The sequence below is a fragment of the Euphorbia lathyris genome, chromosome 6, assembly GCF_963576675.1.
Source record: "Euphorbia lathyris chromosome 6, ddEupLath1.1, whole genome shotgun sequence".
Taxonomy (NCBI): Eukaryota; Viridiplantae; Streptophyta; class Magnoliopsida; order Malpighiales; family Euphorbiaceae; genus Euphorbia; species Euphorbia lathyris.
The window spans coordinates 49,368,907-49,392,475 of NC_088915.1; the positions used below are offsets into that span (position 1 = coordinate 49,368,907).

The 23,569-nt window shown below is 37.0% G+C and overlaps 1 long non-coding RNA gene and 1 other non-coding gene across 2 annotated transcripts; both read right to left on the reverse strand.

Moving 5' to 3' along the window:
- Positions 1-15,549: 15,549 nt before the first annotated feature.
- On the reverse strand, positions 15,550-18,095 carry LOC136231973 (uncharacterized). Its single transcript, XR_010690209.1, has 4 exons — positions 17,970-18,095; positions 17,736-17,830; positions 16,599-16,747; positions 15,550-15,996 (listed from the first exon to the last, which is right to left on the reverse strand). It is a non-coding gene; the product is annotated as an uncharacterized lncRNA (long non-coding RNA).
- Positions 18,096-23,198: 5,103 nt separating this feature from the next.
- LOC136234340 (small nucleolar RNA R71) lies at positions 23,199-23,305 on the reverse strand. The gene has a single exon (XR_010691228.1). It is a non-coding gene; the product is annotated as a small nucleolar RNA R71 (small nucleolar RNA).
- Between the last annotated feature and the right edge of the window lie 264 nt (positions 23,306-23,569).

Below are 23,569 nucleotides of genomic sequence, written 5' to 3' on the forward strand. Positions count from 1 at the left end.
AATGGGTTAATGGATAGTAAACGGGCCGTGTCAACCTACTCAGGTGATCCGTTTATTGAAACCCAGACACGACTCATTTAACTTAACGGGTTGACACGACACGACTCGGTTAAAACACGGGTTGATACGGGTCAACCTGGATAACCCGTTTAACTAAATTAATAAATATACAGGTCAGTTTTTAACACAATCCGTTTATACTTAACGAGTCAGAATATCCAAACACCTACTGCTGACGAGAATACGGCCCTTGAGACTCCTCTTCCGCATGCTGAGACAGATCCCTTGAAGTTTTTGGATGCTTCTGAATCTGGGCGCAGAATAATCTTCTCAGCTCATGCTCTACTCAACGACCTAACCAAGTCTCATGCCAATGTTGTTGCATCTGTTTCTGCTGAGCCATCTCAACTATCCAACGTCACGCAACTTCTGACCGAAATTAAGGGTTTGAAGGAGTTGATGAACGTTCTGACCTCTTGATGCGCCTTCACCTAAGTTGGGATGAAGACTCACTAAGGGATAAGTGTACCCCATCGTTATCAAGTAATAAATTTCTGGTTAAGTCCAGGTTATCGTCCACAGGATTTATTTCTGCAAGTATCGAGCTACTTGGTTTCAGGAGTTATCTAGGCTTAGGGGGTTTTGAGTTTGTTTGATTAAGTTAATCTACTCCTAGGTTGAATTATACTAATCCTAACTAAGTTATCTGATTCTAACTAAGTTATTCTATGCCTAATTAAGCTACTCTACCCCTAATTAAGTTAAACTACTCCTAATTGATCTTTCACTAGATGCAATTACCCGAAGGAACATGGTATGAACGATAATAATGAAGATAGATTGTTAGGTCTATTGAGTAAAAACCTAATCTGAGTCACTTGTATTCAAGGCGATTAACCCTACTTACCCTCCTGAGGTTCCTAGCGCGTGATTCCCTAAGGTCGAAACTAGGTCTAAGGCTCAGTAAATTGGCGCTTAATCAACTAAGAGGTTGTCAATCTCCTAGGCTCTGACTAGGTCAGATTCAGCTCGCAATATGTGCCTACTAGATTTTGGGGCTTTTGAATGAGTTAAACCAATTGAATAAAGCGTAAGACAGAGATTAGACAAATAATCATAGAACAAAATAAGAGCTAAATTATTATTAAAGGCGAAGAACAATGTCACAAGATACAATAAGCTAGGTTCGGCAACTGTATCAAAGAGTACAAACAAGGAAAGATAAAAGGAGATACAAAAATGCCTTTCAGGGAACCTGTTTACTCTGCAGCCGGCGACCTAATCTTAAGGACGAACCTTGATAATTCCTCGAGAAAAGCTTTGAAGGAGCTTCAATGGAGGTTTGAAGGATATGGAGGAGAAGGAGAGGAATTACAAGGGGAAAGCTAAAGTAATTTACAAATAAATGAAAGATACTAATTTACATTGGAAAAACTCTATTTATAGGCGTGGCTCGGTCCTCTTTTTGACCTATTTTCGTGTCCTTATGCAGGTAGGAAGTCGTGGGGTCCGTCGTGGCATCGTGGGGGCGGAATTGGTCTTTTTGACCAATTCCCGCAGGTCTGCTCGCCGAGCAGGCCTCTGGTGGCCTGCTCGGCGAGCAGGCATCCTGCTCGCCCGAGCAGGTGGCCTGCTCGGCGAGTAGGCCTCCAGGGGCCTGCTCGGTGAGCAGGCATGGCATACGGAGGCCCGCTTGTCGAGCATTCTTGCCCGGTATGCCCCCGCGTGCTTGCCGACTGCCGTCGATGCCTTTTTCGTCCGAACTTATACCTGCGCATGTACAGAAACTCCAGATAACATTAGTCCAAAGGCTAAATTGACCCGCCAATCGCTTATTTTGAGTAAACGCTTCGTTTGGTGCGACTTTTGGCGGACCAATTAGCTTCAAAAGATAACGGAATTATACTATGCATGCTATTTTGGCCGTAATTGCCTAAATTGGTCATAAAACGAGCCTAAACAACGAAAAATAAATAAAACGTTTCCAATTCCTAACTAACTCACACAAAAGCATTTAAATGCGAGAAATGCTCGCTTATTAACTAAATAATGCTAAAACCCGTCCTAAAACCGTACCCAAAGATAGGGGTTTTTGACCCCTATCACCTCTATGGCCTCTCAGCAGCCTAAGCAGGAATTCCTTATCCAGTTGGCTGACCTTCACATGATGATGATCCATCATATGGACTCCATCGAGGGCAAAATCAACGCAATATCTGCTGTGAACTCAACGGTCGCCACTTCTGCCGAAGTAACTCAACATTATAAGCAGCTGAACTCTGAGCTTACTGCAGCTTGAGATTTAGTTTCCTCTTCCTCTCAGTGCACAATAGAACAAGTAGTTGAGGCTGTGCGCCTACTAAGCTTGACACGGGAAGAAATGGAAACTGACCAAGCTAGGGCAACTGACATCTTCAATTATGCCAAAGCTACCTATGACCATGTTAAGTACCAATCCTCTCAGTGCCACATCTATGACTCCTCTATGCTCAAAATGTATCATCAATCATTTGCCAAAATGACTGACTCTATCACATGGATGGGCAAGTCACTTGAGTTCATACTCAGTCTCATCAGTGCCACCATGAACATTCCGGCGGCACACATGGAAGGTGGTCTGAAGGTATTTAAGGGTCTTCAGGAAAGTACGAATAACCTCCAATAGTACTCAACTCTGTTGACTCATGTTGTTCAAAAGAGGAAATTTTATGCTTCTGCCCCTCAGCCCGGTGATGCTGGCAAAATAGGAGAGAAAAATAAGCAATCGGCAGAAGGAACTCAACAGAAAAATCCAGGATCAACTTCTGCTGTCCCTAGCACACAAACTCAACAACAAGAAGCATCGAAGCCTAGTCAGCAAACCAAACCCAAATCCAAGTCAACATCAAGAAATAGAATTTTCTTTAACTTGTTTGTTTTAATATTTGTTGCTGATATGTTTCTTGTTAAGCTGAAGTAATATATGAAAGTATCTTTCCATAACATCTGAGTTATTTATTATACTGTCTTATGCTATTTGCTTATCTGCTGTGTTGATCTAATGTTGACCTTTCTCGAATGTCTACTCACTTAAAAATCATTGAACAAAATAAATTAAAACTTGTGAACATAAAAATTATACAAGTATTTGGCCACTGAGTAAAACTACTCAACACCAATGAACCTACTCAGCTTACTCCTACTTTGATAACTGAACTTCATTCTCCACTTAACTAAGTATCAAAACTGAGTAAGGACAAAATGTTCTAAATACTGATCTTCTTCTGAAGCTGACCTTAGACTTACTTGATTAAGCCTTAAAATGTTTAAAGTAAAACTAAGTCAGTGGTTCAACCCTTACGGGGGAGAATTCTCAGAAGTTTAGAAAATGTCAACTATCATGGGGGAGCTCAACACTGAGTTCCAATTAAATATTTTTGCCAACATCAAAATGGGGGAGTTTGTTGAAACACATTTCCACATGATTTTGATTTGACAAAATTATTTAAGTATGATTAATTCAAGATGATAAAAATATTCTAACACATTAAATTTAAATGCTTTGATTTATTAATACTAATGTGTTTGTTCAATGTTGAGTTAATTGATTTATTAAATTCAAGACATTAAAAGTGCAAGGCCCAAAAGCCCACAAGAGAAAGTCAAGCCCAAGTCAACTGTTGAAAGTCACACGACCCAAGCAGATCAAAACGCGGCTCAAGCTGAATGAAACACAAGCCCAGCGAAGAGAAGGATCGAGAAGCCTTTCCGTAAAGCTTCAAGACGAAGCTGCTGAGTTGTGCGACAAGTAAGTCAGGTCAGCGGCTGACCTGAATAAACTTGGAGACAAAGTATTTCTACTTTGGGTAAAGTTCAGAAGACGCCGGAAGATGTCTGGAAGACTTTGTCAAAAATGTAGAGACACTGTGACCAGCCTGACGAAAAGCAACTGAGCACTGTCGAAGACAGAAGATACAAAATTCTTATTGGCCGAAGACGCTGAGCACTGACTGAGTGAAAAGTGACAGGAAGCCGTTTCCCTCCAACGGTTATTTTGAAATTCGAAATGACCGGTGCCTCAAGTGTCACAATAAATAGGCCTCTCAAACGCTTCATTCGAGGCAGATCTTCAACAAGTCGAAATGCTAACCAAATCATTACTCGAAGTTCTGTATTAGAAAAGTAAAGCAAAGCTTACACCAATTCATATTCTTGTGTAAAAGTCTAGAGTGATTTATTTCATCTAAAGTGTTCTTAGCTTTTGTTTAGAACAAAACACTTATCATTTCTAGAAGAATAGAAAGGGGACGCTGAGTTGCTTGGGTATAGCACTCGGTGGTAGAAATAGGATTGAGTAGAGGAATAGAGGAAGGTACTCTTGTATACTCATTTGCTATTGTAAAAGGTTTGTGCTCTACCTTTAAAGAGCTCCGTAGAGGATTCGAAAAGCTCGGAAGGAATTTCAGGGACTGGACGTAGGCGGAGAGTCCGAACCAGGATACGTCTGCTGAGTAATATCTTTCTAACCCTTAACTCCTTTATATATTGCTTGCTAAAATACTGCCTAGTAAAACACTAAAAATAACATAAGCTGAGTTGAGTGAACTGAGGAGCTGAGTTCAGGAATAGACTTAAGTGCTATCTCTTGACTCAAGAATAGGAACAGTCTTAGTCACCCGTTGACTAAGCTTGTATCTAAAACTTAGTCAGTGCCACTGTGCTAAAAAGACTAAGTTAAAGTCTTAAAAGAAAAACAAGTCAGCCTTAACGTGAATTTTTTTAAATAGTTCCTAACCCCCCCCCCTCTTGGAACTAATATTGTCACGTTACACGGGACCAACAATGTTAACTCGTCTAAAATTATACGAGTTGTAACGAGTTTGTGAGTCAATCCGCGACGCGACCCGTTTAACACTTTGACCCATTAAGTCTCAACCTTAACCCGCTTAATTTAGGGGTTACGCGAATCGTGTTATCGTATCATGACCCATTTTGACACCCCTAATATGTATCAACATCACGTCGCAAATGACCTTGCCACTTTATTGTTTGTGCGATGCAAATGACTTATGCCATTTGCGAGTATCACAAGTACAACTAACTTTTTTTTACAAAAAAATGTTCCAACAACAAATCTTTTAGATACGATCTTTTACCATTGTTGCTTGTCTAACAAGAAGATTGCTCAATGAGCACTATCAAAAGCTTTTTAGCATTCTAGTAGTACTCGCTGAGCAATTTGTCAGGTTGACGAGTAGTAGTAGTTAAACAAGCATAGCATGACTACGTACATCTATATATATGTAAGACAATCGCAATACAAGTCAGACTACACAAACATAATAAATTAATAAATAGAATATCAATTCGTATGATATATGAAGATGTAATACTGAGACGTAGTACTTCTAGTAATTTTCTCTAATGCATCAAAACATACTACATTTTCAAAGGAGGGAATTGAATCATTTAACAAGCATCAATTAAAGCAGTGTATTAATTATATATTTTTCTTATAAAATATTCTGTTACTAGATCTTGAACCTCATTAATCTCCTCATCTAAACACGATGTTTTTATTTTTGGAAAATTATGTAAAAAAAGAAAGTGTCAAAATTTCAAGAATGTAGTAGCCAACTTAAGAATTTAGTTAAATTAGAATAATAACTCAATCAACACTTACCTTTAATAGATTCATGGTATTATTGTGATGTTGCACTATTTCAAACATATAGCGCATTAAAAAGTTGTCACACTCTGATCTCCCTCTTGTTGAGCGCACTATGTGTTTTGGAGTTTTAAAAATAAATGAATTCATCTACGAGTAGATTAACATATAACTTTAGGTTAAAAAAATCAAAATTATACATGACGAATTTGTTAACTCTAGACTTTACACATGACGTTTAGCTAGAGAAACACTACACCAAAACCCCCTTCAGACGACGGTTAAAAATCGTCGTCCCGCGATAAATCTGTCATGGGGCTCGCTGCCGTCTGTTGCCCCTTCAAACGATGGTTAGGTTCTGTTATGTGAAGATACGACACATGACATTATCCTATTTGCGTACTGTCATATTAATCTTTGTTATGATGCAGCTTATTTATTATTACCGTCACCTTTAATGTCATCACATGACATACTAATAATTAAAACCGTCAAGTTGACGTGTGGGAAATTGGCATATTGAATTTGCGATGACAGTTCGTATAATAATTTCTGCCGTTGTAGCTTGTTTTAGATGGCATATGTCTTAATCAATCATGTCAAAGGATTTATTTTCAGATGACAGATTCGTTTATTTTAATGTCTTTTTATTGTTCTTTAGATGACATTTTTTAAAATTAAAATGTCACTTTTTGCCTTCTTCTTCGCATGGATTTCTGGTTTTTACCTGAATAATGAAACATACTCAAATATGAACATGAAATTCTGTATATCAATGGTTTTAATTTTATTGGATACCAATACTCATAATCTGTTTACATTTGTACACATACATTTCTGAATTAAAACTAAAAAAACAACCAATACATATCCAAACAAATCGATCAATTGATGTATCCATATCTTGGAGTCATTATTAGGTCTATAATCCCAAAGTCTTGATATCTGCAAAACCCAATACAGGTCATTAATACACTATCATTACACATAACCCTAACCGCACTAATTAAAGACCTTTCCCCTTTCACGACCTTTCACTTAGCCACCACTATCATATCACTATAAATAATAAGCATCACAATCATTCAGTGTCCATACATTCAACCCAGAAAACTTACATTATACAATGGATCACCTTGCGCTTGTTCAACAACAGATAATTGCTGAGATGGAGAAACTGTACATTGAGAGCCCAGGGTGGCTTTTGGCCATCGATGGTATGACAATCCATATGTTATTCTTCAACTCTTCCTGGTTTCTTCTGTCTACTTGTAATGATTCTTCTTATCTTGGATGATAACAGGTCCTCTGGATGATAACTTCTTCAAATGGTCGATCAGAATAAAAGGCCCATAATACACCCCATATGAAAGGGGTGTATTTGAAATCAAAATCAGCTACCCTCTGGATTTCCCAAACAGATCTCCAACAGTAATATTAACTTATCTCCTTAAGATATATGAACCTACATGACATTGTAGACACATACACTAATCAATGTCTCTTCTTATTCACAGTTTCGCTTCCGGAATAAGATTTATCATCTTAACGTGGCTCCTCAGGGGATGATTCATCTTCCCCATCTCCTTACTCACCCTCCCTTTCCCACTACCACGGTATAGATATGACACCATTTATCTATTTCATTTGATAAACACTTAATCATATTTGTGATCTAATTATTCTCTGCATTTTGTAGCTGATGTGGCACATATATGATCTACTACTATAGCCCCACATTGAGGCGCCATTTCCTAGGCAAGAAGCAGTTGCTGAGCAATACCTCAGCAATAGGGAAGAGTATGATGTGCTCGCCTGGAGATGGACTGAGGATTATGCAAGGTGGATATGAGGGGCTCCAAATCTCTTAAACTATCTTGACTAAGAGAAAGGAGATTTCGAATTTCAAGGAGAATCAAAAGGCAATGTGAGCTCCAAATGTGGCTCTCCTTCAAATTCCAAATTTTCTTTACTATCAGATAGTAAAGGAGCTTTGGAACTTTAATTATAACCGAAAGGCAACACTCATCCCCCCTTTTGTAATATAACGTAGAGCTTGCTATTCATTTCGTATGTATATGTATATTCAAGTCATATCAAAAGACATTTTATCGTTTGCAAGGCATATCAAAACATGCAAGTAGCCTAAATTGACCCTTTTACAATGTTCCTCCCACTTGGATTGTACTCATTGAACAATGAACTTGGTAATAAGGTTTATGATGTTGTCACCACAAGGGACTCTCTTTGTTCTGAATGCATCATAAACCTATCACCATGCTGAATGCTTTTTTGGTACGTTAACAAGCCAAGTGAAAAGGAACATTATAAGATTATTCCCATATCACAATGAACATTCATATTGTTAGACTATGCCTAATCAGCTACATGCCGAATGAACATTCATACACAAATTCAATCAATCTAGCTTCCTAAACAGAACATAAAACCAGCCAATATGCTTCATACACATACACATACTCAATCAGTTATATCAGTATAGCTCGTAGGTATACGAGTATTCCCATGAGTTCTAGCTTCCTAAAAAGTTCTATCTAACCAATCAGTTCATACCAATCATTTCATAGCAATATAACTCACATACCAATCACTTCATGCATGGTTAAGGTATTCAAGCAAGCAGTTAATAGCAATGCACATATATAACCCTTTACAATATACTTGCCACTTGGATTGTACTCGTTGAAAAGTGAGCATGGTGATGAAGTTTGCAATGCTCTAACCACAAGTTCATAATTATGCTGGTAGCATCGAAATCTCATCATCATTCTGAATGGTTTCAATCAGATAACAAGCCAAGTGGAAGATATATTGTAAACCTATCTCAACAACATCACCCACAACATCATACATGTAACTAATCAGCTGCATACCCAATGAACATTCACACACATACTCAATCAGTTCTAGCTTCTTAAACAGAACATAAAATATAAACATGCTTCATACACATACACATACACATACTCAATCAGTTCTAGCAGTATAACTCGTAGGTATAAGAGTATTCCCATATCATAATGAACATTCATAGCTTTAGACTATGCCTAATCAGCTACATGCCCAATGAACATTCATAGCAATGCACATACATAACCCTTTACAATATACTTGTCACTTGGATTGTACTCATTGAAAAGTGAGCACGGTGATGAAGTTTGCAATGCTCTAACCACAAGTTCATAACTTATGCTGATAACATCGAAAACTCATCACCATTCTGAATGGTTTCAATAAGATAACAAGCCAAGTGGAAGGTATACTGTAAACCTATCTCAGCAGCATAACTCATGTTCAAATAAAGAGGAATCAGGTGAGTTCATAACATTTTCAGCTTTAGACTATGCCTAATTAGCTACATGCCCAATGAACATTCATATATAAACAATAAACATTCATACACAAACTAAATCAGTTCTAGCTTCCTAAACAGAACATAAAACAAGCCAACATGCTTCATACACATACCCAATCAGTTCTAGCAGTATAACTCATAGGTATAGGAGTATTACCAATCACAATGAAATTCAAAGCTTAAGAGTATGCCTAATCAGCCACATGCTCAATGATCATTCATACACAAACTCAATGAGTTCTAGCTTCCTAAACAGTTCTATCTAACCAATCAGTTCATACCAATCATTTCATAGTAATATAACTCACATAGCAATCACTTCATGCATGGTTAAGGTATTCAAGCAGTTAAGGTATATTGTAAACCTATCTCAGCAGCACCACCCACAACAACATCATACATGCAACCAATCAGTTCAAACCAACATAACTATAATATATACTCAACAAGTTAAAGAAATCTTCCCATATGCTAAGCACATGAACTGATTGACAATCTCTTCAGTCAGCCTTCCCATGTAGCATTCTTACTATCCCTGTAAATATTATGTTCAAATAAAAAGGAATCATAACATCTTCAGCATCAGGCACTGTATTGCCCTAGGTTAAAAAAGATAAAGACCCAAGCTTTTCAGCAGTGAATCTAACAATGAATACAATAAAATCAGTGTATCTAAGCGAGAGATCTAACCCTTTCAACGACAGGTCTGAAAATCAATAGATCCTTATTCCAGCTGATGAAATCGACATACACAAAAGTAAATCGGATGAGGAAAAGATAGAGTAAGGAACAATGAAAATCAATAGATCCTTACCAGTACCGTGTTTCGAGCTCACTGATTGCATGTAGAAATCAACCATAGAGATAGAGAGGGATGAAGATTGCGTAACCTAAAATGGGGTTTTGGATGAGAGAAAGGGTTTATATATGAGCTGAAATTTAAGTCAAAAGATCGAGCGCCTAAATTTGGTATATGGCCGCGTAAGTGAAATTTCATTTGCCGCTTTTTTTATTTTCCTCATACAATGACAGTCATTTATTAGAGGTGTCATCTGATGAGCAAGTGAAATTTAACAAAAATGCGCGTTTTCTTTGGATGACAGGATTCTGTCATCGGAAGGCCACAGGTGAATCGAGCGTGTTTTTAATTACGTTTTCAGATGATAGAAATTTAAAATACTGTCATAAAAAATATTCAGACAACACGAAAAAAATGTCTGTCATGTATCTTGTGTCATGTGAAAGGTAAAATGGTATAGTGAAATCACCAGAAGAACCCAATATTACCTATATAAAATGATAATTTTATGATCAATGATAATCAACTTAATTATTCTTTTTTACAACTAAAAGAAAACATAATTAAAATTTGACCTAATATATCCTCATCCTCCTTAGTTGTCCAAAAATGGCAACCGGATCTTTGAACTTCAAAATGTTACAACTAACCCCCTCAAGTTGCTTATTTTTTTTTTGGTAGGAACAGGAAAGAAAAAAAACAAGCAACAAAAAGCTAGCCTGGGATTAGCCTAGGGAAGCTAACCCCAATCCTATCATCTAACAGAAGAGACGAGAGAAAAGGAGGGGGGTCCGAAAGGGTAGTAACACCTAACGTCCCCTCATGACCAGCAGCAGCTAACCGATCCGCAACACGGTTCTGCTCTCTGAAAATATGACTGAAATCTAAGGTCTCAAAGGAGGAGCGAAGCCTATTAATAGCTCTGATAAGGTTGCGGCTTCTGGTACCAATGGCATGATCGTCAGAAATCAATTTGATGGCCTCCATATTATCAGACTCCACAGAGAGCCTCTTAACGCCCAGCCTGTTCGCAAGCTTGATACCAGAGAGAATACCCCAGAGCTCTGTAGAGAAGGAAGAACCCAACCTCAAATTCTGGGTGAACCCAGAAAGCCAGGCTCCCCCCGCATCTCTAAGCACACCTCCGCAGCAACCTTACCATTGATGAGACAGGAGCCGCCAGTATTCAACTTTACAACCCCCTCTCTCGGCCTGCTCCATCCCACAAGATGGACATCGCTAATCTGGGAAGGCCTGGCCAGGGAATCCCCTTTGAAACTAACCACCTCAACTTGCTTATTTAATAACCCATTAAGTTAATATTTGTGATTTTTGAAGTTTTTTTTGCCTCTGTAATAATGTATCAGTATATTAATTAGATATAGCAACCGATATTTTGAAAAGATTTTATTTCTGATGTAATATTATATCGAATGTTTTTTAGGTTTAGAGGTTGTTTTTTTTTTCAAATAAGCAAATTGAAGGTTATTTGTTCCAAATAAGCAACTTGAGGAGGTTAGTTGTAAAATTTTCAAGTTTAGGAGATCAGTTGCAGTTTTTGAACAACTTGAGGGGGCTATGGATGTATTAGGCCTTAAAATTTATTTACAGTTGGTGGTATTGACACAAGTTAAACTACCATTTTTTTATTTACCTCTTTCTTCTCCTTAAGGCTTAAAACCTCCATTTTAATCCATTCATCAGTATCAAAAACCTCGAAATCCTCCAAACTTGAGCTCTCTTGGGAAGGATGTGGTGGTGCAAAAGCTTGAACATTCATTTGCACATTTGAAGAAGGAAAATGGAAGGAGCTAACATGCGCTTCAGTGGAAATTCCTCTTGTAACGACTTCAATAACAACTTCATATTATGGAGATGAGTAGAACAATTATAACAGGAAGTTCCTAAACAAATTGGTTGGTTAGGTAGTCTAGGGAATGAAAGGTTTCCTGAGAAATGGTTATTAAGAGCAACTCTAGAATCAAGAAAGGCCAAACCTTCAAAGGAAGCACCAGGAAGAACCGAATCCTCTCGAGAAATTGGAAAAGCTTTAGCTTGCACCGAAGGAACATGGTCAATAACTATGACTTCAGGATCAATGGTCGAACTTAAGAGGTTCTCTAGTAGGCAGTGGAGAAGGAATAATATCTATGGAAACAGAAGCCTTTTTTGCCTCTATCAGGTCCTTGATTTGGCACGAAGAGACATATTGTCAGGATTACCTACATCCAATAAAAAAAAGGATAAATTAAGATCATAGCTTTCTTATTTTAGGTAGTTTTTTGTGCCCCCGTATACAATTTTTTCCATTTTGGTTATCTAAGTTGAAGGAAGGTTGGATCGACTCATATCCAATATGTCTTGATACGACCATTGCTGGCCATAATTATAAAGGAGTTCAAGCCCATCTTTCTCCGTATAGGTAAACCCACTAGCAAGTCTCCAAGTTGCAGGACTACATGAAGCTTCATTCCATTTTGTCTCAAAGGGGAAGCCTTGAGAGTAGGGATCTTCAGGGATCGATGCATTTAGTTTTATCCAAACCCACTTCAGTTTGAAGTTCTTCACACTTTAAACCTTCTTGTCAAGAAAATTTCAGCAGTTTTGATGAATTTTCCAGTAGATCATATCGTCAGTACCCTTTTTATTGGGATGCCAACAAGCACAAAATAATGGGTTGGTCATATTAACATCAAGGTCAGAACACATATTGGATAACGAAAGTAGTAATAACAAGGTATTTGGAGAAATTTGGTAGGGTATAATATAAATTCTTTCAAGGCAACTACAATGCCTCAAGGTAGTTGAAAACACATATCCTATTGCAGAAATTGCTTAAACATCCCCATAGTATTTGGGAGCGGATCAAAGGCTCTCTGAGTATCAAAAGGTAGACTCACAATCATTTTTCAGTTCGGGTATCAGTTATTATCTTCACCGGATCCCTTGGCAGTCAGAGGATTGAGAATAAACGTTTAAGTTCACTTGCTTAACTTTTTCAGGAGCTTCCTTAATCGAATTTTGAGAGGCCTTGAATGATGATGCTTTATGAAATTTGAAAGATTTAGGAGCCATGATAAGAAGAAGGGGAGCATTCAGAAGTGTAAAAGAAGGATAAACATCTTGAGAGTATCTACAAACTAAAGTTACTAGTAAAACCGTAGTAAAATAGAAGAGAGAAAGAAAGAGAAAGAACAAAAGAGCAAGAGATGATTCAAGAAAGCGTAAATGAGGAGATACTCTTGAAAGGTTTATATGCAACAATAGGTTAATAATAAATGATCTATCCCTAGTATATTCTCAAAATAAGGTGAAAATACAAAAACGACAGAAGGCAGAAAGCTCATTGAAAAAAGAAAACGACTCAAAGTTGCAGAAAGTGAGCTTCAAAAAAATTTAGCCCATCATCGAGCATATGAAAGATATGAGATAAAAGAGAAGCACTAGAGAACTTTACATAGAAAGAGTTTTAAAGGGTGGACATCTGATATCACATCAAATAAAGAAAGCTGAAAGTAGATGAGCATGTGGACCAATAGAAGTCTTATGCAAAAAGCATAGCCGCTTAGGATATGTGTCCCAATCACAAGAGCGTACTTGAAACATACGCTCTTAATGCTTAGAATGCACCGTAACTAATAGAAATGGGAGACATGCACAAAATTATATAGATACGTAGGCCATTACCACTTGGAAACCTACTTAGTTGTAGGGTACTCATCACTAATCTCTATAAAATAGTCATGATAAAGAAGTATAAGGTACACAATCACTCTTATTTCACTCTGCTTTCTAGTCATTCACTTACTCTCACTACGCCAAAACCCTCTTCAGATGACGGTTAAAAATCGTCGTCCTGCACGATATAAATCTGTCACATGGCTCGCTGTCGTCTGTTAGGGCATCAGACGACGGTCATGTTCTGTCATCCGTAATAGCCTCACATGACAGCGACCAAATAGTGACCTGTCATTTGACCACTAATTATATGACGGTTTATCTAATAACAATTGTCACCGAATATATGTTCTCATGACACCATTTTTTAAATAATCTGTCAAAATATTAAGTTAAAATGGAGGTGTTATGTTAATGTTATGACAATTTTTGTTTTCTCGACTGTCATCATAACGTAATTCACATGATATAATTGTATTAAATTCTGTCGTTGGAACGTAATTAGTATGACAGTTTGTTATCAGTTCTGTATCGTTAGATAGAAAGTAAGATGGCATTTTCTTATAATTTTGTCATTGTTTTTTTTTTTGGGTTTTTACCTCTTCCATGAACCTGTATATATAACCAAAGTAGATTGCAAATAATGTGCAAATAACCTTTATATATAACAATAAACTTGTACAAATGTGAAGATCACAATCTTAACCAAAGGTTTCTCATTACAAAACTAACATTTAACTATATAAGAAGCCTAAACACCTAAACCTTGAATCTCCTAACTTGTTATGCCCATTCTTTGCATGTTTCCTTCCATCCCTTTGCTCCATTCAACATAAAATACACAAGTTAATTGAGTGATGAACTTAATGCCAAGTGCCTCTATTGTGCCACACACTTTAATAGCGTAATTAGAGCCATTATATGTAATTCATATTGACATAAACTGAGGGTAAAAGAAACGGCTCACTAGAGATGCATGAAATTCTGATAGCACATAATCCACAGTTTATTGAAAATAGTCCTATCTGTTCTCAATGCCTAAATTGATACTCTTTTTTAAACGTGAAGCCTATATCGGTGTTATTTTGTACGTAGAGCCTAAATTGATACTTCCCCAAAAACCATAAACTTTTTTTGGTACCAATTGGGAAAAGCATGCAGTAATTGCAAGGTAAACTCAGCTGAGTAAAGCATAGAATTCTGAAACTACACTAACTGACAAGGCAATATTAGCTCGATCTAATTTTTTCTTAGACTACAAATGTACCTTTCAGATTCATTGATCGACCAAATATTAACCTAATGACGTATCATGTATGGTATTAATTGTATAATGCAAAACTATCATCATAATAGACTTGAATCAGATCATCTGCAAACAAAAGAGAATAAGCACTACTTCATACTATGATCAACTGTATGGTGTATGGAAAATATTACAGTATTTAGGAGTTGCAAAAGGTACTATAGGGATAAAATGGAAACTAAAGGAAATAGTAGTGGTGCAAGATAATTTAAGCAAATTAGCAAAAGTAGGAATTGGAATAATGCTTGAGATTCGAGAACCTTGAGGCATGATTCTAAATTCTAGAAGGTAAAGGATAGTTATAATTACCTCAACGTTTTGGAATTCTCTAATATCCAGCTTTGTCCTATACCACACCCCAATTAAGATTTCACAAATACATAATTGTTTAGTCAACTACATTTCACAAATAAACATGACTCAACATATAAGAAATAAACTAACAGGTTAGGTTCAAAAATTCTGTACTTTAAAGAAACAGAACATTCCCAGAAAAATGAAATCAACTTGAATTGCAATGGTTGTTTGATGCACTAACTCTTGAAAGCTACCTTTGCTTCATTAACTCTTGAATTTCAGAACATTCCCATAGAACATATTCTTGTTTTATGATAACAAAGATATATAAAGGAAACCAACAGGTTCATGTAGTGAACAATTTGACAATAAAGCTTGATCAGTCAACCTATTACTAGAATTTCATTTACATAAGGCTTGTTTGGTTGACCAATTTGCGGGTACAAGTTAGTTGAATTTCTTCCGAAATAGCTACAAGAAGATGTTTCTTAATACTAACCAAACACTTTTATTCTGCGGTTTTGACTCAAAAAGTAAAAAGGATCTACAAAAAGAAGAATCGAACAGACACATAGATCAATCATACAAACCCAAAACAACTGAATCAAGCTCTCACAGTTCAATTTTCACACCATCAAACAACATGAAACTAACCGAAACATTAAGAATAGAGAATTAAATACCAGCAGCTGAATGCTAATAACACGATAGAGAATCTAATAACATTGAGACCTAAATTGGTACCTTTTTTAAACGTTAAGCCTATATTGGTGCTATTTTGTACGTTGAGCCTAAATTGATACTTCCCTAAAAACCATAGGCTTATTTTGGCACCTTATCCCTTTAAACAAATGAGCTCTTTGATTCAGCCCCTGATTCGTTGATGTCTCCAACTACAATACACCATCCAAAAATAGCAAAAATTTCAAAATCTCACCCAAATTCATAGCAAATCCATTAATAGAAACCAGACCCAAATTCATTTGGGGAACAAGAACAAAGGTAGAATTTATTTGGGGAACATGATATCTACCAACAAGAAATAAACTCATATGGACAAAAACATGACAAACACAATTTAGGATAAAATGGATTTTATGTTATTTTAAGTTTTAAAAATTATTCTGATCATTGTTCATATAAATATAAAGAAGCAAAAGGGTTGCTTCTCTTACACCATTTTTCATTTCTTGTAAAGAAACATTTCATATAATCAAACCCTCTATTAACATAGCCAAATGTGAAAGAACATTGACACAAACTGAAATCACATATCAGGATGAAACTGAAGCAATCAGCAAGCACAAATATTATGATGAACATATCTGCAGCATGTACTAGGAAACTTCAATATATGTTATGCATCTTGTTGCATCAAGTTCAATGACTGATCAAACAGAGATCGAAAAATATGGTTCGAGATCAAACAGGGATTGAAAAATAAAATTATCTGGACTAAAAAACAACAAAGCCACATAATTAGTGCATTAAATACCTGGTCAGGTCTTAATTACTCTCCATAATAGTATACTTTGACAATCCTATCAACATAATCCGCAAAAAGCTTTCCTTCCCAATACACCAAACAACTCACAGCAGAACTACTTGTTATTGATCTGATCGGTCTGGTATCTACTTCAAAATCTGATTACATATATAGTGAGAACAAACTCTAATTTCATAACTTTAATTGTAAAATTGGGAAATAATTAGATTGGTGTGATTAAGGGGCAAAAAAGCAAAGAAGGGTATTTATACATGTACTAGTATTTATACATGTTACCCATATGATTATCATCTCCTCTTTTTTCTATATATATAAGACAAATATGTTCTTACAAACCAAAAAACAAACTTCTTTTGAATTTGAACTTACAGCAAAATATATATAATTCCAAACTATCCTAATTAAAGAGAGGATAATCATTTTGTCTTTGTATAAAGTAGAAATGGGTGAAGTGAATTATTAAAGTTACAGAGGAAACATATTGATAGGTAGTCTTTGCTAGTTGTGTCTCCTTTCGACTGCATGCTTCTCTAAATAACATAACATGCTTTCATCAAAACATGTATATTTGCTTAATTACATAGCCAAAATCTGAATTTACTGATCTTCATCAGCATATCAGCATTTGATAGTAAGCACATAAAGCAAGCATCTTTGAGCCATGGCAACACATGCCATTAGTTATGCAAATTAGAAGGATTCACCAAAAGCACATGCTAGCAAGGTCAAATTAGCAAATCCTAGAAATAGGGGAATATATCATAACGGAACATCAAAAGGGATCGTTTATAAGAGATGAAGATGAAGGTCACAATAACCAATTATACACAAACATACACACATACATACACATGTTTTGTTGGCCTGTCTGTTGTAGAAAAGTTCAGTTAGTCATAAAAACAAACACTTGGTGTGCATTTCAGAGTGCGAAAAGGTACCTGAATCAATTATCTAAAATCATCTCTGTGAAACAATTTGAAAGAATTGACAAATCACAAGACCCAAACTGCCTAGTTCAACAATAATCCAAAAACTCCTTCACAAGATCAATCACCAATTTATGCACAAAAACACATAATAGATGACATAAATTTATTATAGCCCAAAAATTCAGATCGAACTTACCAGAACTTGAATTCAAGAAGGCCATGAACAAATGGACAGAACTTGTTAGATCCACAAGTAAGGAGACTAATGCCATCTTGGATCTGCAGATCAGCCTAGACAGAGAGAAAAAGACAACAAAAAGATTAAACATGTAGATATTGTAGATTATGTATAAACCCTATAGGAAATATACATAAATTAGGGCCACAACAAGACATGTAAACCATCGATTCAAAATATGGGGAACCTTACCTCCAACTTTAAAATCGATGTTGCCATCAACGCTTTGTTGAGAGGGAGACCATGGCTGCTCTAAGGTGTTGCCATCAACGCTTTGTTGAGAGGAGGAAAGAGAGAGAAACTATTTGGAGATCTTTAGTTTGAGGAAGAAAGATGTGGAGAAAGAAAAAGAGGATATGAAATTAGAAATGAGAAGAGGGGGAATCGATTTTAGGTTTTGAGTTTTGAGCGCGCGTTAAATTTTTTTGCTCTTTTTGCTCCCCCGCTTTTCTAAGTTCTGGTTGCCGCTTTTTTATTTTCGTACAACAATGACAGTCATTTATTCGAAGTGTCGTCTGATGCTTAAGTGACTTTTCCATCAAAATCGCGTTCTTTTGGGATGACAGCATATTGTAACCGTAACGTCATCTGAGACGCGAGCGCATTTTTTATTTCACCTTCCGATGACATAGAATTAAAATAATGTCACGAAACAGACGACACGAAAACAAATGTCTGTCATGTATCTTGTGTCATGTGAAAGGAAAAATGACATAGTGTCTCACTAACATCACTCACTTATGCATCGAGGAAGGGACGTCGTACACCGATCTCTCCTAATTTTTTTTTGCTGATTTCATTTCAGATGTACGGAAAACTATCTACCAAGTTTACGTCGTAGATAGAGAAAAATCAATTATCGTGAAACTATATTATTAAGACTTATTTTAGGGATTAAATCAACAATATACATGCATGCATGCATCCAAGAAATGGATTCAATCCACACAAAAGAAAATCTTGCTCCATCTTCAGCATAGAAAACTCATAAATTTTAATTGATAAAGAAACACAACACTTATTATCCCATAGAACATAATTAATAAAAAAGAAAAGAAAAACAGTCTATTCTTTCTTTTTTCTTGATAAGAAACAGTCTATTCATTGAATCGAAGAAGAAAAGACAAAAAGATAAAATAATAAATAAATAAATATACATAATATATCACCGGCCGGCCGGCATATGTTATGAAAGATTGTACCTGAATATCTAAAAGGATATGAAACAAAATCTTACTGTAAACAGATAAATAGACACCCATAACTTTTATTTATTATTTGAATTACTCAATGGCATAATTGTTTATAATTTAACAAATGTGATATTTTTTATTTAAAAAAGAAGCCTCTGATGATTAATTTAGGGTGTTGTTAAACCCAGCCCCAATTTCCCACCTCTAGCCCCGTGAAAGGACGAAAATACCCTTCGAGACTTTGAGGTGGGAAATGGGGAAAAATACCTCTCCCGGCACGCGGGCATGAGGTAATCACGCCTCACCATGTGGTGAGGCGTGAGGTAATCACGCCTCACCGGAGGGTGAGGCGTGAGGCTATCACGTCCGCACCTACGGTGAGGCGTGATAGCCTCATGCCTCACCCTCCGGTGAGGCGTGATTACCTCACGCCCGCATGAATAAATCCAAAAAAATGGTTGCTAATTGTGGTTAACTCGAATTATCCGTTTAAAAATAAAAATTACGGCATTTTAACTCGGATTACCCTTTAACAAATAAAATTTAACAACATAAACATTAAAATAAAAATTAATAAACATAAAAGAGTACATATAATATCAAAAGTGTTAAAATGTATAAAGTTTTACTAAAATAATTTAGTTCGCCTGACGTCAAGTGTCCATAAACTCATCCATCTCCCTCTTAATGAGTGGAGCATCCTCGTTAGATCGGTGGGTAGCCGCTAGTTGGGTTACACGGCACAACCAGCTAACCCACTGCAAAAAAATAAAAATAAATAAATATTAAAAAATAAACACATATAAACTAATACTAAATAATAATAAACTTACAAATTCGCTGTTGGCGCGAGCATACTGAACCGGTCCAACCTGTGGTGCATGAAGGAGATGAGGATGCGAATATCGCATATACCAGTCCATGTAAGTAGGATCACAGGCAGTGGAATCGTATCCAACTGGCCGGCATCTCTTCCGATCAATGCCCCGAGCCGATGGAAATCTCCGCCAGGTATCCTCAACTGTGACAGAGGAATTCGTGAGCTTGTACGATAAAGACCTCCATGGTCGTACTGCTTTATCAGGTCTAATACACTCAGCTGGGATAGGCTGAGTATGTCCGACCTGTTGCAGCGCTCGATTGGGCATATACGGCTCGACGATGTCTCTACACCGTATCCAACCAGCATAGGACACTCGAAACCGATCATCATCGGGGACAGGACCATAAAGCAATCACGTCACCTGAAAAAAATAATACTCAATAATAAATAATAATATACTATAAATAATACTTAAATTAATTCTAAAATTTTATAAAATACCTCTGTTGCCGTCATACGGTCCAGCTGCCCGCGTATGGTATCTAGTCGGGCGGTCGTCTTGCTTGGTACCCCGACCTCCCATCTTAGTGCACGGGCATGGTCAGCTGGGATCACGTGAGCTAGTCTATGCAGCCGGAACGCCGGAAAATACTCGTATATCCACGCCTGTAGTAGGGTCAAACATCTGCATATACCAGAACAGTCTCCTCTGCTCGCTATCCCCAGCTGCCGGTACAACGTGGCAAGTGTAGCAGACCCCCATGAAAGTCCAGCTGCCCCTCTGACACCGCCGTAAACCTCAGCAAGAAGGGCCGGCCTAATCCTATCTCCACTCTTGTCAATAAACAAAGTGGATCCGAGCATAAGCCACATCCACGTTGTGGCCCGAGTAGCGTCATCCCTACCCTGGATGACAAGCCTGTGTACAGCATCAACAAATACACCTCCACCACTCCAGAGATGTCGGGTCGACGACAGAAGCTGCTCCCGATCCACCCCAAACATCATCATGCACATGGCATGAAGCCGGTCAGTAGTGGGAGACTCGGACACCATCGCACCGTCGATCGGGATCCGAAGAATCTGCCATACATCATGCAGCTGGATAGTCATCTCCCCGAACGGCATGTGGAAGGAGTTCATATCAGGATGCCACCGCTCCGTGAACGCAGTCAACAGCGGAGTGTCGAGGTTCCTAAACATGATATGCGGAAGGTGAGACAACTGTTAAGCCCAAAATATACCTAAAATATCATCGATAATTACATCAATATTGCTACGAATTTATGCTATTTATAACTGTTTAGAAAGCTTTTACTCTCGAATATGTTTCTTTCATGCAAGGTACATAAATATTTGATAAGATCCAAATAGGAACGAAAAGAGCTCAAAAACAGAAGAAAAACCCTACAAAAGGAGTCGAAGACGACGAAAATTAATAACGCCAAATCGAGGACGAGAACGAAAGCCAAAAACGATGAAAAGTTCCGTGCCGCGACTGCGGCCCCCCAATTCTCGGTCGCGACACGCTCCCTTCAGCTTCCCCTTCCCTTCGTTCGAAGACCAATTGATGCTCCCCCATTCTCGGTAGAGAATTAAATATTCTCGGTAAGAGGAGGAGTCTGTAGAAGCCAAATTGCACATTTTCATTTTCGATGAAACGCGTTCGTTCGGGTGGATAAAGACGTCCTTTCACAACGGATACGACTCTTCACAACAGATACAACACTTCAATCAAGACTCTTCAACATCTATAAATAAAGAGTTGATGAAGAGTTGAAGATATGTAGAAGAAAGAGATTAGTATAGAATTTATGCAGAAATTCCGAGTCAAGTGATTCAGAAGTTAGATTTCGATTCTGTAAAAAGCAATATGTTGTACACACATTGTTTATTCAATAATAACAAATTTAGTAGCGTTTAGACATTGTTCCAATTTAGTTTTCATTTTGGTAGTAGACCGACCAAGTCTCTATTACGAAGATTCAACGAGAAGATTGAGTAGAGGATCCGCCCCTGAGCCTGACAAACTCTAACGAAACCCAAGGAAAGGATTGACAACCCGATCACTTGCAAGTCGTCGAATGTTTCCATGCTCCATGTTCTCTGTAAACTTGTATCAATTTATATTTCATCTAATAAAGTCTGTTCTATTCGATAGATTTTTATGCAGCACTTTGGTAAAGGATCCGAAGTGGATTGATGCTGGTGTTTTCATTAAAACGTATTTAATTCAAAATCTTTACAAAGAAACTTTGTTGAACACTTAGGAAAATTATTATCTCGGAAGAGTTTTAATTTGATTAAGGGCAATTATCTCGGATAAGGGTTTTGTCATGTTCAAAGCCTAATAATTAGAGGTTCCGTCATTTATTTCATCTTTATAATTCATACAAAGTTTAAAGTTGTTTTCTTTGTTTAATGCAAACAAATACATTTGTTTACTTTTCTAAAAAGTACTAAACGTTCCTGTCTTGCAAATTCATTCTTAAATCAGAATATTTTCTAACATCTTCATACTCTAATCTAATTCTTATTCTAGCAATTTCAAAACCAAAACCGATTAAACGATTTTTCATATTATAAACCTTAAAAGTAAATTTAACCGATTCAAAATAAGTTTTTGTTAAAAGGCGTTCCCTGTGGGATCGATATCTTTTATTACTACAAGCGTATACCGTGCACTTACGGAAATCGCTCAACAAGTTTTTGGCGCCGTTGCCGGGGAACGCCAAAATTTTTGACAAAATTTTAAATTTTTCGTGTTTTATTTCGAATCTAGGTTTATTCATACTTATTTTAATTTAATAATTTTCAATTACTAATATATTTATTCTTCAAATTCTGTTTTGTAGGTGGTTTCGGTTCCTGCAAGATTTCAAGTTCATGCGCAGTTCTCGAAGTTCAGGCATACCACCAAAACCACTAGACCCAGAAATTGAAAGGACTCTTAAGAAGAATAAAAACAACAAAAAAAACAAGAACAAAAACAAAACCCCAGTAAAGACAAATACCGAGTTTGGTAAAATGGCAGACCCACCAACACTTATGGATTACACTAGGCCAAGTGTTGCCGGTGTGAACAATAGTATCGTTAGACCCAGAATCACCGCAAACCAATTTGAAATTAAGCCTGCGTTGCTTAATATGTTGCAAAATAATGTAACATTTCATGGGTTACCTAACGAAAATCCTAACACCCACTTAACAAATTTCCTTGAAATTTGTGACACTTTTAAAATTCCAGATGTGACTGCAGAAGCAATCAAACTTCGCCTTTTTCCTTTCACTTTGAAGGATAGGGCTAAAGAATGGTTAACTTCTATGTCAGCCGCAACTTTTGCCACTTGGGAACAATTAGCCTAGGCGTTTTTATCAAAAAAATTTCCTTTAGCAAAAACCGCAAGTGTCATTAAAGAGTTAACATCTTTTTCTCAAAATGATAATGAAACTCTTTATAAGGCTTGGGAACGTTTTAAAGAACTTCAACGTTTATGCCCACACCACCAATTGCCCGTTGAACTTTTAATGCAAACATTTTATAATGGACTAAATCCTACAACTAGAGATTCATTGGACGCTATGTCTGGAGGGTTATTCATGAAGAAAACATCTGCCCAAGCAAGAGAACTTTTGGAGGAAATGGCAATCAACAACATTATGTGGCCCGAGGAACGTGGACACATACCAGTAGTGAAACCATCATCCTCAGCAACGTCACCAGTTAAAGGTATAGTGAATCTTGATCCAGTAGCGATGTTGCAAGCCCAATTTTC